The following is a 19,006-nucleotide window of genomic DNA, read 5'->3' as shown; positions in this document are numbered from 1 at the left end:
CAGTCCCTGGCTCCACCATCCTGCTTTATTTTCTTCTCCACGGCTATCATCGCCCTCTGGTCTTCCTTAAGACATCAGCTGCTTCTTGTCTATCTCCAGTAGCCCCACGCCCTTACCCTTAACAAAAAATCCCCCGCAGAGAAAGAAGGTTGTTCTGTTATTCTGGTACATTGTAAAGTGGAAAAATAGCATCCTGCATGAAGAAGACTCTTGGAAAATATTTGTTGGATAAATAAATGAATGCCTTAATGGATGGCATATATCAGTTGTGAAAATACAGCCATACAAATATAGCTATTATGGAACTGCAGAAGTGTAACAAAATAATTCCATTTTCCCCAAAATAATGTTTTTGCTCAGACTGGTATTAAATCTTAAAGTAAGAAATTTTCTTTTCAGTTTACTCAAATGCCCTGAGTGCAAGGTACACAGGCCAAAGCAGTATTTTTCATCACTCTTCATGGCTTGAAGATAACAGGTGAAAGTATTTCGTATATTAGAATACAGTCCACCATGGATTATTACTGTTACTTACTTTGTAAGATAGTGCATCAGAAGTTCAGAAAAGTGTTAAACATAAAATTACATTACCATTTCAGGCATGGAGTATCTTCATTTTAAATAATATTAATTTATTTAATTTTTAAACAGTGTCTCTCAGAACTATTGAGTGAATAATTAATAATAATTAATTGGCCTGCATATACAGACTACTAGGATCTTACCTTAGAGTTAGGCAATCATCCTTGCTAGTATGTCCTTTGATACCTAAACAGCCTATTTCCACTGTTGGAAGATGTATTACTTTATTCCTCCTTTTAGGGTAAGGATATTATCACTGTGATTTATGCTTACATCTACTTAAGCTATAATAAGATGACTTTTATTTCTTGTTTTGTCTGCTGCAGGTAGATTATTCTGTAGCACATCCAAAATCTGGTCCACTAAGAACAGCAGATAATATAGATGAACTTCATCCTAAGTCACTACTACTGCTAAATTACAAATAAAAAAGCCAATCAGAAATAAACTAAAAAACTTTTCATTTTTATAAGAAGTCAGAAAAATACAAACTATTCTGCCTCCAAACTATTTTCCTTTCCTTTGCTTTATTTTTCTGACTGAAATATATATTTAGAATAAATGAAAAACAAAGTCTTCTGGGCTATGGTCAAGGAACCTTTCTAATTTTACACCCTTTGAGATTCCAAGAGGATGTGGTAGTCTTGCCTATCCCTTTCTGGTTCTGTACCTAAATGTCCTATCACTCAATTGCCTGGTTTTCTCTTAAATCTTTGTGTCTTTGTTAACTTTGTTATCTTCTGCTTTAGGCCCCAAAGTGGGCTCCAATTACTAACCAGTTCTATAGATTACCTGAAGTGTAGGATTCTTTACATTTTCTTAGTCTGTTGATTTTCACTGGGCAATACTAGCTCCCACTGACTTCTATCACTATTTTCTTGTTAATGACTCCCAAATCTATTTCTCTAGTGAAAATATGTCTTCTGACCTGTAGGGTATTCAAACTGAGTCAGTTCCACCTGGCTGGCCTACACTCACCGAAATCAGCATCTCCCACACCCACAACCCCAGTACACACACACACATACTTCCTCCTGGCATGTAGCCTGTGCCTGAATAAATGACATCACAGCAGCTACACTTGCACAATGAGAAAACGAAGCATTCCCCTCTGCCCTCCTTCCCTAAATCCACATGCCAAATAACACTCACTTCCTGGTAGTTCCCTCCGCACACCATTAATGAAACCAACTGACTTGGTTCAACCTGCACTATCAGTAGAATATTTCAGGCCCTCTGTCCCTAGCTTCTTTTTTCTTTAATAGCCACTAAACTCTACCCTAAATTTATTGATAAACTTTTATTTGTTTTCCCTGTTACTAGAATTGGTTTAAGGGTCTGAGATCTCCATCAGTGTACGAGAAGATGTCCTTGGAGCTTGCAGGACAATGTGACAGCATCCTTATGGCTGCAGAATAGGCCAGAGAATAAATACTTGGGGATCATCTCTATTAGTGTAGTATCCCTCTTAAATTTATAATCAGTTTTTCTTCATGCCACTGTCTGGATTATTTTTCTAATAAAGTGATTTAATGTAGTTTCACATCATAGGACTCTTATAAACTATGTATTCTTTAAGTAGAAATGACTTTGTTTACGTCCTCAAGATGTTAAAAGAATCTCTGCTATAAATGACTACCTTAAACTAGAAGATGTAAGTTAAAGCTGTGACACAAAGATTCATTACTTCATTTTACCCCATTAAAATAAATTGTTCTCAGATGAAAAGAATTTCTTTAAAACACGAAAACTATTTTTGCAGAGAATTTAAAGAACATAAGATTTCCACCACGTCTGCAATTCCGGGAGCTGATTTTCTCCATTACAGCACTGTGTAATAATTTATCTGAATTCTGGAGACCTACTGAAACAGCAGGAAGTTCCTCTTAAGGCACAAAGGTGCCCTGAGCTGCAGGCAGAAGGAAGCAGCACTGAAGACCTTGTCACAGCCCCTGCCTTCCGAAGTCCCGGAGCCTTAGAATCACCCTGAAGGGCGTTCACAGCTTGCCTATGGCTCACTTAAGAAAACCGAGAAGGGTGCTATCAGGGCTTCTCTGCTTCCGGTAAACTCAGGGTGCTGGGGCAGCTCTTTCCACATAAACTGGCAAAGCAAAAGCTGCGCAAAGACGGGGAACACAGCCCTTTCGGCCAATGCCACCACTGAAGGGGGCACCGGTCCATACCAGAAAGCAGGACTTCACCTCCTCCATATTCTAATTTTCTTTACTGCTCATGATTCATTGTCTCATAAAGAGTAAGTAATTTCAATGAACGTAAATGATAAAAATACACAGGGCATCCTCTACATAGGAGGGAACTGTTAGTTACGAAATATACAAAACAAGTAATCTTAAACATGTTTAATGGAAATCCTGGTTCATTCAGCTGCTTTCACTGTGTGATATCCACAGATCCCATAGCTTCTTACAAGTCTGTACAGTTGAGTATTATACAAAACAATTATTAAAGCTCTTCAGATTAGCAAGCAAGAATCAAGTCACTCTAAAGTCAGAGCAGTTTAAGCAATGGATTATTGGGTAGCACTGCTCAAAAGCTAAGTTAAATGGCAGTTTCTCTTGTTCCAACTTTGCTATTTCTGTATTTCTTTTTTAAATGGCATTGTTTTTTGAAGACAAAAATAGTTCTTGATTCTACTTGTCTTTCGAGTATTCTCTTCTTGATTGCTACAACAAAGACTTAAGTTTGACAAAGATGACAGGAAGAACTGACATGCTTTTCAGTAGATTTTTGAAGAACTCCTTTTAGAAAGTCATGACTTTCTGACTCACCAGTAGCACCTTAGTCCAAACCAGTCACTTCTTGAAATAAAGCTGACTAACAGAAGCTTGAGCCAGATGTTCTCTTTTACTTTGTTTTTCTACTTTACATGAATCATCCCTTTTGGATTCATCTTCCACATCATTAGCTTATAGGATTTAAAGTTACCTTTTTTCCACAAAAAGGCCATAAAATATCATGCTTGAAAAGTCTAGGCATTTTCTACTATAACTGCATCAGCTTACAGAAAATGAAAAAAAAAAAAAGAAAGGAAAAACAAATATGCTAGAAAGTGAAGATAATGAGGACAGTTAGTTCTGGCTGAGAAAGTAAAAAGAATATGATGGGAAAAGAAAAAAAATCAATAAAACAAAATAGAAATGGACTATATAAAGTCAACATAAAAATACAATTAATTTAGCAAGAAAGAGACTCTGTGTGCTGATTGAAAATTATGACTTTCAGAAAAACGTAGCATCTGTCAAGTATCCTATAGAAAACATAAAGGTTCCATTTTTCACATTAAAAAATCAAGAAAATCTTTTAAATCTCATTTCCCAACCAAATACTAAATCACTCAGAACTCAAACATAATTACATTCGATAACATTAGTATCCTTCTTCTAATCAATCCATCACTATCTATTATGTATTATGTGGTAGGTGTTATGATAGTTGCTAGAGTAAATATAAGGAAATATAAGAATCCATACCTGTAGGTCGACAAAAATATCCATAGACCTTACAACGCAGTGACCCACGGATGGCAAAATAATGACAGGATGGATCTGACTTAAGATTTATCAGGAAGAATAGTGGATTCAATGGAATGAGCAAATGAATAAAAACGAAAAGCACAAGACAACTTAAAGAGAAACTAATTTTGAAGGGAGATGCTATAGAGGAAGACATGGTTATAAAGCAGAGCTGAGGCTAGACTAAGAGCTAGAAGGAGCCCTGGGGAAGAATCACCCAGTCTGAGAGCAAGGAGGAATCGAAAACAAACTGCAATTCCAGAGAATTAGAGTCTTGCTTTAGTAAGATAAATGCAACATGGTCTCACTGAAATGCTCGGCTACTGGAAACACCACAGATGTCTGAAATAAAAACTTATTTCAAAGGAAATATTTTGAAAGCATCCAGAAACCACGGAGGGCTGGTCATGTCACTTAGCAGTAGCGAGCTTACCTAGCAAACATGGGGCCCTGTGGTCAATTCCTAGCGAGGAGAGACAGACCAGTTAGATGTGTGGGAACCGCTGAGAATGCAGGAGAAAGGGGTTTTTTGGATTTGATGAAGGTTACATGACACATCAACATGGAAATTTTTGTTAGACAGCCAGGAAGAAATCTCAGAAGAAAATAGTCACATGCACACATTCAGAGACAGAGAGATAGAGAGGAAGAAGTAAAAAGGGAGGTGTGAGGAGAAAGCATAAATCTAGCACTGCAGAGGGCTATCATAAAAGGCCTTATTCACACCATACATAAAATCAATGCTATGGTCTTTAACGCTGAAAGGCAACTCAAAAGCACTTTTAAAATAACTATAGAATAAAGTAATTTCAAGGTTAGGAAGGGCTTCTTAACCATGATACATGTTCTTTTTAATCTGTAAATGTAAAATCAATAAAATCATCAACATTAAAATTAAAACATTTTATCCAAGGAACTATAAGTGGAAAAATAAGCCCAAACTAAAAAGCACAGATATTATGTCAAATGATTCATAAATATTGAGAAAGTCAACCGATTGATAAGAAGCAGATAAACCAATACAAAAATAGGTTTTGGTCATAAAAGGGAACCACAAAAAAGTATAAACACAAGCTTTTGAGACTGTGCCGAATGTCAGTGTTAGAAAAATTCAAAATTTTCCCTAATTTTGCCCTTACCCAAGGAGGGGGAATATCTGAAAATGCACACAAATCAAGGGTCAGTGAGAATATATAACAGTAAAAACACATAGTGCAAGTTAGAATTCCAATTATTCTGTCAGGATGGCAAACAATTTGGGTCACTTTGTCAAGTACATACATGGCACCACTTAGCAATATGACTACTTAGCAGTATTCTACCCATACGCAGGAAGGCTCATAGCAACACTTTTAACATAGCAATTAGAAACTGAGAAACAACACAATACCCATGGGCAGAAAACTGAATAATTAATTTTTGCTTATTTAATGATAGAATACTACATTCAGTGAAAAAGAATAACAGCTACATAAAAAACACAGACGTGAACTGAAGAAAAGGGTTATCAAGGTGCAGAACAAAACCCCACAAAATGTGCCATCATTTATAACATATTTGAAATGTGTAAAGTTAAAATATCTGTCCTTATATAAGGAAAAAGAAAAGAAATGTTGAACACAAAATTCAGAGCACAGTTTTCCTTAGGTTAGAAGGAAGGTTAAAAGCAGAACGACTTGCAGGAGACTCTGGTGAGATTACTGAAGGTGTGTGTGTTCATTTTTTGTGGTTCTGGGAATCAAATCCAGGGCCTTGCACAAGTTAAACAAACATTCCACCATTGAGCTCCATTCCCTAGCTATTTAAGCAGATTTATGTATGGAGGTACGTATGCCTTATTATTCTTTATATCTCATGCATAGTCAAAGGCTCAGAAAACATTTCCTTAATGCTAAATATTTATAAACAACACTGACTAAATACTTAGAACTGTTTACAAGAAAAGGAATGAGAAAGAAGGAAGAGGTGGAAATGGTCAAAGAAATGGTGGGATTTTTTTTTTTTTCCTGCAAGGGGTGTATTTTGATTTAAGGAAAACATGAGCTTTGGGTCCAAAGAAGGAAAGGAGGGGCCAGTTGTGCCACAAGTGTCACATGGAAATCAAGGGAAATAAAGAGGTGCGGAAGCTTAGCGATGCCCACATCTCGAGACAGTAACTTTACAAGGGTAGAAAGAGCACCTAGCAGGGTTGGAGCCAGAAGGTAAAACAGCCTCTATGGAAGCCTGGCTGGGAGGAGAGTGTGCACGGCTCCAACTGGATGCCACCCCTCCCCGTGTGGAGTGAGACAGCCAGTGACCCGTGGGCACGAGTCTCTGCTGAGCCAGGTCAAGAGGAAGGAAGACAGAGGCAAGAGAAAGCAGGTAATTGTGGGGCAGTTATATTAATTATATGTCACTTTTAAATAAATAATGCTGTAAGTTTGGGCACTTAAAATAATGGGGTTGCCGGGCGCGGTGGTGCACACCTGTAATCCCAACACGCAGGAGGCTGAGGCAGGAGGATCACCTAGAGTTCAAGGCCAGCCTGGGCTACACAGTGAGTTCAGGGCCAGTCTAAACTACAAAGAGAGATCCTGCCTGAATCCCCCCCCCAAAAAAAAGAGACGGGGTTGTTATTCCATATTAAATGTGTCACCACTCAACAGTCAGGAAATACCAGGTAGACAGGTTATAAATGACAGTCTTGCTACACAAGAGCTTCTTAGTTCAGAGTGAACCTTCCTCATTCCTTGTTAATTTGCCATAAGGTCGAATCCATTGAACACACCCTCGATATTTTTTGAAAACAACTCTTATTAAAGGTAAGGACACAAGCATCACATCATCTCCCACTGCTGAGCTTTCCCAGCCCCTAGCGCAAGGACAGATCCTTTCCTAACAGGTAGGGTCCCCCACAGGTCAGGAGAGGGACGAAAGGTTGGGGTGCAAGTACAGCCTTCTGGTCACGACTGAAGGCAGAGAGGGTGGAAGAGTCCAGAATCTGGGTGAACTCAGAAGTCGTGGGAACAGTACAGAAGTGGCCGAGAACAGACGCAGGAGCCTGGACATCTCCAGGTGCAAGGTGACAGCCACGTGGAACCATCATGGCGGCTCCCAAGTGAATCAGCATGGCCTCTCCTCCCTGGAGTTCCTCCCTCCAGAATCTCTCACATCAGAGGCATCCCAACCAAGGAAAGAACTTGGAGAAAACTCACGAGTGAAACAATGTTTGCATGGCCAGATTGTCATAAAATATCCAATGTCACTCTGCTTTGATTTTCCAAATGACTCCTTCCAAAGTAACACACACATTTTTCTAACTCTCTCCTTCTTGTAAGGTTAATAAGTAACCACTGATATTATGGAAAACTCCACACCCTCAGACTGGCAACAGTTCACAGTCTCCCAGCAACATGGTGGTTTAAGAAATGTCCCTCATCTCGTGCATCATATTGGCAATGAGACTGAAATCAGATAATAAAACTTAAGTCTGTACTTCTAGAAACCAATGCCATCCAATTATACCTGTCCACTGAGAGATGTAAAAATACTGCACAATGAAAAACTTTCTTTCTTTTTTCTTTTTAAGCCTGGTAACTTGGTCTTGCCTAACCAGAACTATGGCAGCCTGGTTAGTTACAGAGGACCTGGCTTGTTCTCACTGTGCTCCTTCGTATCTGCTTCCAGCCACTCCATAAAGCAGTGAAGAGGTCTCACTGAGGGTCAAGATGACTTGTTAGGAGGTTTATGTGACTGAGATAGGAGAATGGTTTCCGTAACATGAGCTCTTTCTGAACTTCAATGGGATTCAGGACTGAAATTCTATTCAGGGAATAACCTCTCGGACTTAAGTAGACCATTAACTTTCAGTTGGCATAGTGATAACTAAGAAGCAGTGGGTTAACTCTGCCTCCTGTATTCTGTGCTTGACCCTCTTTCACTGAGGGATCCTGACTTAGGAAGATCCAAAAACACGCTCATTTAAACCTCTGTACCTCCCAGCTTAGGGCATAACTAAATAATGCAACTGGCCCCAAAAGGAGCTGCAAATGGCAATAAGAAAAGCAGAAAGGACGTTTAGGGCTCACAAAAGCAGTGCACTGACAATTCTCCAGGCTAGCAGCCCTGCAGAAAGCAACACTCCACACAAACAAGGAGCTCCCTGCTGCTGATCAATGGGGCCCTTCTGGTTGTAGAATGAGTTAAAGCCAGATGGTAACTGGCTTGCATTAAATCCGGCAGCTCCATTTGTGAGCAGCAACCCCCTTTATTGTCCAGGTAATCTTGGGGAGCACTATGCCCCTTTATGACATAGCCTGTGTGACACAGAACATGTCCCGACTTGGAACCACTGGAACATAAAGAGAAGGACAGATTAGAAGCCAGCCAGGTGTAGGAGATTAAGGACTTAGCAGGCAGATGGAGGAGAACAGCCCCATTAGGGTGTCCTCATCTTTTATAAAAAAGGAAAGTTCCCCAGCGGTCCCTGCAGAAAGAATAAGCTTAACTGAACAGAATTCTGTTGACAGGGGAAAAATCCATGAATAGACCTTTTTATAAATGTGAGTTTGTCTGCCAGAATCGTACTACCTTTCATAACAAATCAATACCTAGCAGCAAGTAACAGAACTCTACTCTGTGCTCTGCAGGTCAGCATTCAGAAGTGTTCAGGGTCACAACTTCCCGGGTCTCATTTGAGCAGATGGCTGGTAACTCCTGGCGTCTGAGGAGCCAGTAGATGCTGAGCAAGGACCCAGCTTGGATCTGCTGAGCTCGACCCTAAGGAAGCCTTCTGCAAACCACCTCTGTCTTCATCCTCTCTGCTGATGTGCCTCGTCTGAGCAATCCACAAGCATTTAACTATCAAAATACACAGATAAGTCACCGGAGCTGGAGTTGGGAGCTTCTCAGCACAGGGTCCAACAGAATCAACAGAATCTACTATTCCCCTTCAATTCAAAACCCTACCCTTCTGCTATACAGCCTGGCTGCCCCTTCTCACACAGCAGATCATTCTTACTCCTGACTGCCTGAAGCTGTCTCTCTGCACCTTGCCATGAGAAGTACAAACCCATCTCTACCTACCCCACCGCCAGCCCAATATTCCTCTAACCAGGAGCGTAGGCCTGTTGGCTTTGCTGCTTTGGGTCTTTAATTAAGTAGCAATTCAAGGTTGCCAAATAGAGGTCGCATCTCCACCAGAAGACTTTTCTCCTCCCTGTTGTTTTATTGTGGCATTTCCAAATTTATATACAATTAAAAATAATTAGTTTCTCTTACATGAGATACCCAGAATATAAATAAAGTGCAAAATAAAAGACAGATAATACGAGCGAGGGAGACAGATGTTTCTTAAATAAGGGATCAAGAGATCGAGGGAGGGGAAGGGAGAGGAGGAAAAAGGGATGAAAAAAAGAGTTCAGATGTGTTATGCACACGTATCAACTCAGGGAATACAAACATTATGTACTGCAAATGCGTATGAATAAAAATTTAAAAGTATAACTGACAATCAAAGCTCATTTAACTGTCACTTACCATCAAAAATTACCAATACACGAGAGACTGCCTTAGTGGACTTTATATTTCCTCAATAAAAGCAGGAAAATGTTTTCATATTTTTGGTTTGTTTTCCCCTAGTTCCAATCAATACTAAGCAGGTAGTAAGAACACAATACCTGCTTATAAAAGTACATGGAATCGCAGTTCACCGAAGTTCTGAGCTGTTCCTTGCCAGCTTACTTTATTCATTCAATTTTTAGACAATCCATAAAGCCATTCAACAATTCACAAGAAATATTCATCTCTAATTTTCCAAAGGTAATTTCCTGCGAAATGTACAGAGTTACAATAATTGCCACCTTAGTCTTGTACCATCATCACTAAGAATGTAAACAGCGAGCCAAATTTTCTTCTGACACCAAGAATGTGAAATCATAATCGATAAACTTCACACAGTGCACAAAGGCTGGTATTTCACAATAGACAGGAGATCTAGCTGAAGCCCAGCTACTGGTTACAGTCGGACCTCAAATAAGTCACTTACCTTCCCTCAGACTTCCAAATAAACATAATCACACTTTTTCCCACATGATGCTATTCTGAACATCAGTCACTTTAGTTTGTCAGGTATATTCTAAAGTACACAGCCCCATATTTTAAATTGTTTTATCGCCCACCTAGATTCTTAAAACAGGATCTAGAATCCATTTAGTGGTAGAAGACATAAATCTCTCTAAAACGGAGTTAGTGAAATTTGCAACGCACACGACACAGATCAAGCATAAGGGCAAGGTAAAGATCATCATGTGTTGATGTCCTGGGGGAAGGTGTCATGGTAAAAGTGGGCATATTGGGCTGGGGATTTAGCTCAGTGGTTTTGCCGCCTGCTGCTCAAGCACAAGGACCCAAGTTCGATCCCTGGTACCAAAAAAACCAAAAAAAACAGTGGGCATATTCTTTCATCTTAAGGAAAACACAACTTGGACAAGGAAAAGGAAGAGAGAAGAGAAGAAATAAAGGCATTCTGGATGTGGGCATGTCAGTCGTAAATTAATACTAAAAAGTGCCCAAATCTTCCCATCCAAAAATTATGCAATTTGACCAAAGCAGAGAATCCCTGTAAAAAACATGCAAGTAAAAAGACTGAAGCAATTGACAGAGGCTACATTATGAAGAAGCTCAAATAATGACCAAGATTTAACTGTAAAAGAAACATCGGTAGGATGTAAGGAACTTAACCTCAGCAAATTAACAACCCAGGAAAAGTTAAATAATTTATAATACAGTTTAGGGCAAGGGAAACCAATTAGGAAACAGTTACTATTACCAGGCTGGGACACAATCAGACCTGCAAATAGACAAAGCAGTAAAAAGACTAAAGGGGAAAACAAATTCGGAGCCTATGCAGAGGAGACCACAAACGAATAAACAGGGTCTCGTGATAAAAACCCCAATAGCTTTCGTGCTTGTCCTTAATTGCAAAACTCCACATAACTAGAAGAAAAAGATAACCATTTACCATTAAGCCCTTTTTTTTCCTCCACAAAGAAAATCTTCCAGAGGTAATGCCTTCCCCAGGTAGGCTTCTTTCAGAGTCTAGCGCATTTCTCCGATTTTGCAAACCTAGTCTTCTTCATCATTCAGATCTGCAGCTGAAGGTCACCTCCGCAACCAGCTCCTCTAGAGCAACTGGGTAATGTGGTTTCCATGTTTTTCTATTTTTCTAGCTTTCACATCTTTGTTTATTTAGTATCTTTTATGTTTAGTATCTTTTGTTTAGTACCTTTTGCAGTCTCATCTCTTTTAGCATTTATTTATTTCTCTTTGTTTCTTGCTCATTCCTCCTCTGGCCTCTAAAGTAGAATTCAAGAAGAACAGGAATTTGGAGATTTACACAGCACTAAGAAAGAATGGACCCTGTCACGGATTAGGTTGCTCAATGAATAATTCTGGAATGGTAAATAAATACATAAACAAAAAAATCAGTCAAAGCAGATCTTCAGAGAAAGGTGGAGGCTGGGTGTTGCCCTTGGGCTATTTCGAGTTCCATATTGGAGCTTGGGTATTCCACTTCCCTTAATCACCAGGAGACAACTCCACATCTTCTATTCTAGGACATCTCAAAAGACATGAACAGGGCCGAGGATTGAGCTCAGTGGTTCCGCCACCTGCCTCACAAGTGCAAGGTCCCGAGTTCAATCCCCTGGTACCAAAAAAAAAAAAAAAAAAAAAAAAAGATAGGCATAATGAGTAAACCTGGTATCATCCCATTTTGCAGGGTCTGAAACTCAAAACATCTCACCAAATTGTCACTCAATGAACATGAAAGCCAGGACCAAGGTCAAATACCGCCCAATCTAAAACTTTACCTAAAATACCAAACAGCCTCTATTTTGTTCTCTACTTCAAATTTTCATGTAGCATGCCACAATGCCTAATGTAAGATACATACTCAAGAAATAGTGATTTGGTTACGTGTTTATCCTTCCACTTATGATGATCTCCCCAGAAGAAAAAGAACAGGAAGAGATGAAAAAGAAAAAACAAGGAAACAAAATAAACATCTAAATTCCCGACTTAGGAATTCATGCTGGTATTATGGAGTTAAACTGCATTAAACCTTCCATTACCAAAATTCCCAGCCCAATCAGAGGCGTAGTACCTTTCCCTAAGTGTTACATTTGTGCTGTGGCAAAACCCTGACAGTTTAAAAATACTAAAAGTTTAAAATAAGCTTTTTCTCCAGGTGCCAGAAATTTTTCATTCCTTATTTTACAGAATTATTTGTTGGTATGAATTTATGACCATATTTTTAAACATAAAATAAGAATTGATTTACTACTTCTAGGAGCCCAAAATGATTTTTTAAAAATTCATTCAAAGAATATTAAGAATAATTTTCATCAGGGAATACCAGTGGTGAAAACAAGGGTTATTTACAACTAAATGCAGAAACAACATGTAGCAGCTAGTTTTAGATGGACAGTTTACTGAACATGTCATGATAATCAAGACAGCAAAGCCAGGCATGTGCCTCACGCCTGTATACCCAGCAATGGAGAGGCTGAGGTAGGAGGATCATTGCCAGTTTGAGGGCAGCATGGGCTACATGGTAATTTCCAGGCCAGCCTGAACTACACAGTGAGACCCTGTCTCAAAAAAAAAAAGAAAAGAAAAAATTGAAAATCAAGACAGCTGTAATTAACTATTATAAAGTGAATTAAATTATATAAATGTATGTATTATACAAGAATACAGTCCAAAGTTTGCTTTCTTTTATAATCTAACTTGTGATACAATAGAATAGATTTTATATATGATCTAAGAAATAAGAGATGGACAACAAATACATCTGTTATTTCATCATATATCCTTCCTACTACACAGTCTCTTAATTGAAATACTTATACTAGAATAGATGTCACCCACATTTACTGCTCTATATTTATGTGTTTAAAGGAAAACTGAGTCACCAAAAAATAAAAGTAAATTTTTATTTTTAAGCTTTTTTTTTCAGGACTCAGAACTGAACCCAGAGCTTCATACCAGGAAGCCAAGCATTTTACCACTGAGCCACTTCTCCAGTTCTAAAAGTTAAATTTTAAATTAAAAAAAAAAGTTGTCATTCACTTTTGTTTTTTTCCTTCAACAACCAATATTTTGTTCATATCCTGCATGCAGACTAAAATAAAGAAAAATCAATCTCTGAAATGAGAACAGGAAAAGAGGTCAAACAGAAACTCAATTTATACGGGAAAGTCCTAAAAAGACCAACTTTACTTAACTATCAAACTCAGCAGACAAAATAACTGAAGAAAGAGTCCATTTGAAATTATTGACTGCATTTTTCTTATACAATATGGCACCGCATTAATGTAAGGTATAGCATTTGTCAGAAATCTCCTGAAACTGATGAGAAGAAAATGGTTCTCATATTTATGTGTTTGGATACATTTTTACATTGCTCTATGAAAGTGGCCCCAATAAATATCTTCCAAGTGATTACTAAAGTGATATGGAAACCAAGAAATAAGAACTGCGTAACTCAGATTGCACAAGCTCGACTCAACTCAGGATGGTCTAACACAGAGCCAGCAGCTCTTCCGTGACTTTATGTAGCACCTACGCACGTTTTATCTGTGGATAAAAGAACTTAAGAAAATGAGTCCTAAACTGTACAATGAATGCTTCCATCTCCTTAATGCTTATTATTTCTAATCAGAAATGAATGGAAATTGTATTAATTTCATGGAAGTATGTTTCAAAACCAACAATGGAAGGTCACCATGGCAGCCCCTGCTACCACAAATGAAAACAAGTATGACTGAAGACTGACAGGAGCACACAATTATTGTACACGCAACTGTAGATGCAATCATTACTTCGTTAAGCAGCCGAACTTAGTTGGCCATTTGTTTGTGTTTGTTTACATAACCGTAAATTTCATCAGTGAATCAATATGGAGTTTAACATCAAAGCAGAGCAGATGTGTGCGATATAAGCTATCAGGAAGCAGGGAGAAGCCATACCCACAGGGTTATAAGTTAAAAAAAGAAGGAAAAAGGCAATGACTGTAATAGCACCAGCATCGTCCCAAGCCCATTTGGAGTACTTAAAATGCCACAAAGAGCACTGTGAAGATTAAAAAGCCACAGCAGGGCCCAGGATTTAGCTCAGCGGTTCCGCCTCCTGCCTCACAAACACAAGGTCCCAAGTTCGATCCCGGGTACCAAAAAAAAAAACCAAAAAACAGCAAAAGGCTACTGTCTTAACAGCCCACAAAAATAAAGGAAAATTTTTGCCAGGGTAAAAACGATCAAGTTACACAATTAGTGTTGCCATAGCCCATCTGATCGTGGGTATTCAGAGAGTCAGAGATGTGGCTGAAGTCCACATGGCCAGACTATTATCACTAAAGTGGAAAATAGGGAAAAATCCCGACCGCCCACTATATATTCAGCAACTTGGTCCATCTCTAAAGGTAAGAAACATAAAAGATGGGTAACAGGGAGGACAGATCATTTTCAACTGGGAAGGGGGTAAAGAGATTGTGGGAGGAGGAAGAGGGAAGGAAGAGGAGATGGAAAAAAAGAATTGAAAGAAAAAAATGCAAATAAAGCTTTTGCAACTGAGAAAGGAACCAAGAGTTGAAAAGAGCATGGAGGGGTGGGAGTGACAGGGAAGAAAAAAGAAAAGAATTCCATGAGAAGTGTTATGTACATGGACCAACATCCCTCGATGAATGTGATCGTCATGTCCCAAACACAAAGAGACACTGACTTAGCACTTGGTCAAATATGGAAACAAATTAGGACAAAAGCCAACCCACATCCAACACATCCCTGCCTCGGCCTCCTCTCTACCCCTTCAGTCATGAACCCATCGTCTTGCAAACTATTTACCTTGTCAAGTGCCCAGGTTTATATTCTATCTCCACCTCGACTGGAGATTGTTAATCACTTCATTCATAAACAGATACACATACATGTGCTACCCAGGAGCAAAGTGTTGACAGCTCAAGAATAATGTGTCAGGTTACTTTTGGATGACTGGGGCTGCACAGCAGTTCTAATCAAATACTGCTCAAAGAAGAGTTGTTATTATCTTTATTATCACCCTCATCATCATTATTGATGTTGTCATTTTTACTTTGCCTAAGAGTATGGCCTAGGCTCCTTCTATACTATCTTCTTTCACTCTCAGTCGGTCAACGATTTCCACGCTCAGAGTTACAAGAGGCCTGCAATGGTGCCAGTACCACATTCTCATGCAACAACTTCTCTCTTTTTTTAATCACATAGATAAAACTTTCCGTAAATTCCCCCAGACTGTCCTTCTAACTCATTAACCAGAAGCACGTCACGCAGCCATCTCTGCCGGCAAAGGGAAATGGGCTAAACAACTCAGACGGAAGGAAGTCCTGCCAGAATGGAAGAAGGTGAGCACAATAACAGCTGCATAGACCACAGCAATATCTACCACATAGATCAGTGACTACGGTCGTGAGCCAGAGGCATGTACAATGCTTATCAGTGAAGAAGTGGCATCTGGAATACACACTCAGGAATCTGAGTGCAGTGACACACTCCTAGAATCGCAGCATTCCCGGAGGCTGAGGCAGGAGGATCCCAAGTGTGAAGCCTAGCCTGGGCAATTTAATGACTTAGCAAGATACTATCTCTAAATAAAAACTAAAAGCAAAAAGGGGGGATGGGGATGTGGAGTTTGAAGATCAATGCTAAATTCATTGGGTTTAATCCCCAGCACCACAGGGTAAAAAAAAAAAAAGAAAGAAAGAAAGATATATCTAAGAAAGAAAAACCTCACCACCTTCCTTGCTGAGGGGGGCTCCAGAGGAATGAATGAGGTCCACCAACACTGAGAGGGTACAACAGCCTCTCTTCTACGTGCTGCAGAACAGCCCATGAGCACCCTTCTTACACGGATGCCATCCTCCAGCTCCATCTTTCAGAGGCTTTCTGCTCACATACACATTCACTTAGTTCAAGTCCCCATCCTTCTAGACCCAAGGCCAGCAGGATCCCTGGAGTACAGCAATCTTTCTACTGCCAAATACCACCACAATACACACTGATGCAACCTTTCATAAGCTGACAAAACCACGAAGTCTCATACCTGTCCAGTTCTTACATCTTTTCAAACTCATGGAAAGGGTTAACAAAATGGATTGCAGAAGATCAGTGTTTGTTTCTTGGTGATTTAGGGAAGAAAAAGGCCCTCTCCGTTACATCGTCACTTTCCAGTTCCTGGCCAAACCCCTATAGTTTTCATCAACCATCATTTTTGTGATTAATGGTGTGCACCCAGACAATGGAAAACAGTAGATTAGGTTTCCACTAATAGTTTTGCAAGTTATGTATGTCATCTGTCTGCCTCATTTAGTAACAACTTCACTATTCAGTAAGAAACTAATGGATTTAATCCCAAAGTAGAATTTAGCTTTATGCATACAAGACAGGTCAGATTTCCAGATTGGGGACAATTACACTATTAGAGGTGTGGACATCTTCAGTTACAATGTAACACTGAGATGATGCCACGTCAGGACTTTATTTTCTTTTTATGTCTGTTTAGCAATTAATTTAGGAATCTATGGTACTAACATAAGACCTATAAAAATACATGACATTGTATCTTGCAACCATTACAGATAAATGTAATATGATGATTCTATTATTTGTATGCTGGGCTGAAAAGACATCTATTGTTCTGAATCCACAGGCAAGAAAGTTTCTTACATAACAGTGTGTTAACATAATCATTGTCAAAAAACTATTTGACTGTAGAAAGTATATAATCAATGGCATTCTACAGCTTTAAAATGGCTTGACTGAAAAAAAAGTACAATCTGCCATACTATACAGCCAGTACTTTTATCCATTCATGAGTTGGACCAACCATGAAGAACAAACACATTTCCATAAAAAGTTAAGGAAAGTCTGAAATACCAAATACTGAAATCCGATGGGTTAATTCATTGACTAAGTTTAACGGGTTAATTCAATGACTAAGTTTGTACACAATCTGAAGCTAATTCATCCTGGCAAGTCTAATAAAAGGTTATATTAAAAATTAGATGGTTTTGGGTGCTAACAACTGTATTTTATCATACTGCTTCTTCCACTCTTAGGGGAAGGTCATGTTCTTTTTAAATTCATTTTATTAAAATATATTTTTATATCTTCTTACATGAAAACATTATGGAATCTTAACCAGTTACTTGAGCAGAAACTGACTGGAAAGAAAGAAATTTTAAATAAGGTGGTCCCTATGTAAAACAAGCCTGACAAGAGCCTCTGCATAGCTATGAGTTGGTCCTCTTCTTATACAAAAATAAAATCAAGCCTCCAAATTTTCTACTAGGATTTCAACACTGGCCCCAGATATCTGGTAGTAAAAGCGGATGAGGCTCTGTATTTACACGAAGGCTGTCCACACTTGGGTCACCTATCAACACATTCTACTACATCTTCCCTGCAAATTGTCACTTAACCAAAATCTTGATGTTTGTTTCTGTAAGCTACCAATGACGTATTTTTCACTGTCTCCTAGTAACAGAAAAGCTACATAAATGAGTGCATCCTATCCTCGCTCTTGTGATACTTGATACATGGGTACATTTAGATATCTAAATGATCACACTGATGAAAACATTCATCAAATAATTTACTGAGCACTCAGCACCCAAATAAAAAATACGCTGCTGTGTGCTCTTATTGGTTCAGTTTTTCAGCCTAAGGAAGACCCAGAAGCAGAGCAATCACTGTGGTCTATGGGTCAAATTTTAATCTTCAGCAATAACATGTACCCCTAGGTTCAACGTATTTAGGTGCTTTTTTCGCTGATAAAATATTTCCAAAAAATATCTCCCTGCTCAGGTTGAAATTCACTCGGGCACATTCTGCACTACTTGCTTAAATATACCACAAGAACATATAACCTACAGCACTTGGTCATTCAAAATGATCTTAAACAAGGAACTATTCTTCCAGTCTGAGGCAGCATAACTCAACATTAAACTAATATTGTAATAACCTGTGCCACAAGAAATTGTATTAATATCAATAATGACTCCGTGGTGAGATCTTTAAAGGTTGAAGAAAAGAATGACACACATGCAATTTCTTAGTTATGAAGGAAAATAAATAGGGCAAAGGCATATTACTTATCCAAATCCACCCCTTTGTTTTTGTTTTTAAGAAACAACAAAGAGTTTGATTCCTTAAAGAACAGGAAACTACACAGGTAGCAAGTAGCAAGCAGGGTTCAAGAGAAGCGATCCAACTCTTGAACCGACACGCGTGGAGATTTTGTTAGATTAACTTGCTATTCAGGCCTTTCATTTGTTTTATGGAGGCTAACTGTGTTGACAGTTTTATGCTGCTGAAGCAGAGCTCTTCTTCCAAGGGTTACGTTAAGCTCCAATGACAGATTCTTGTGGAATGAGTGGACTGGATAAGACCTTGCAGGGTGAGTCCATGATGACAGCCATTCACCCCCGAAGTCAGACACGAGGCCTCTGAGTGTGCAGCCGTTGCTCTCCCATCAGCTTCACGCACGCATGCACGCGCACACACAAACGTACCACCATCCAATCAGATATGCTGCCCCCCTGGAGATGTGGCCCCTGGAAAACCAGAGCACATCCCCGACCTAAAGACAAATGCCGATCTGCTCAGGAACAATGGCATCAACTAGTACCTGAGGAAAATCCACCGAAATCTCAATAGACACAACCCAAACTGAACCTGAACTGTGGAACCATGCCTATGATGTGAGAGACTGCAGTAACAGAGGAAAATCAACTCAGGGCAAAGCAAGAGACACAAAACAGCATTCTTCCTCTTGTCTAAAGAAAGCCAGGCCTAACCTGAAGAAACTTTGTAAAA

The 19,006-nt window shown here is 39.1% G+C and overlaps 1 protein-coding gene across 12 annotated transcripts in view; it reads right to left on the bottom strand.

Annotated features, from left to right (window-relative positions):
- Ptprk (protein tyrosine phosphatase receptor type K) overlaps positions 1 to 19,006 on the bottom strand; it is a 520,627-nt gene that overhangs the window by 308,125 nt on the left and 193,496 nt on the right. The gene's annotated exons all lie outside the window — the stretch shown is intronic.

This window comes from Heterocephalus glaber, unplaced genomic scaffold (genome assembly GCF_053883595.1).
Source record: "Heterocephalus glaber isolate CG9 unplaced genomic scaffold, H.glaber_assembly_v1.0 deba00001550, whole genome shotgun sequence".
Taxonomy (NCBI): domain Eukaryota; kingdom Metazoa; phylum Chordata; class Mammalia; order Rodentia; family Bathyergidae; genus Heterocephalus; species Heterocephalus glaber.
Note: the sequence above shows the minus strand (reverse complement) of the source record. Positions and strands in the feature narration are given on the sequence as shown.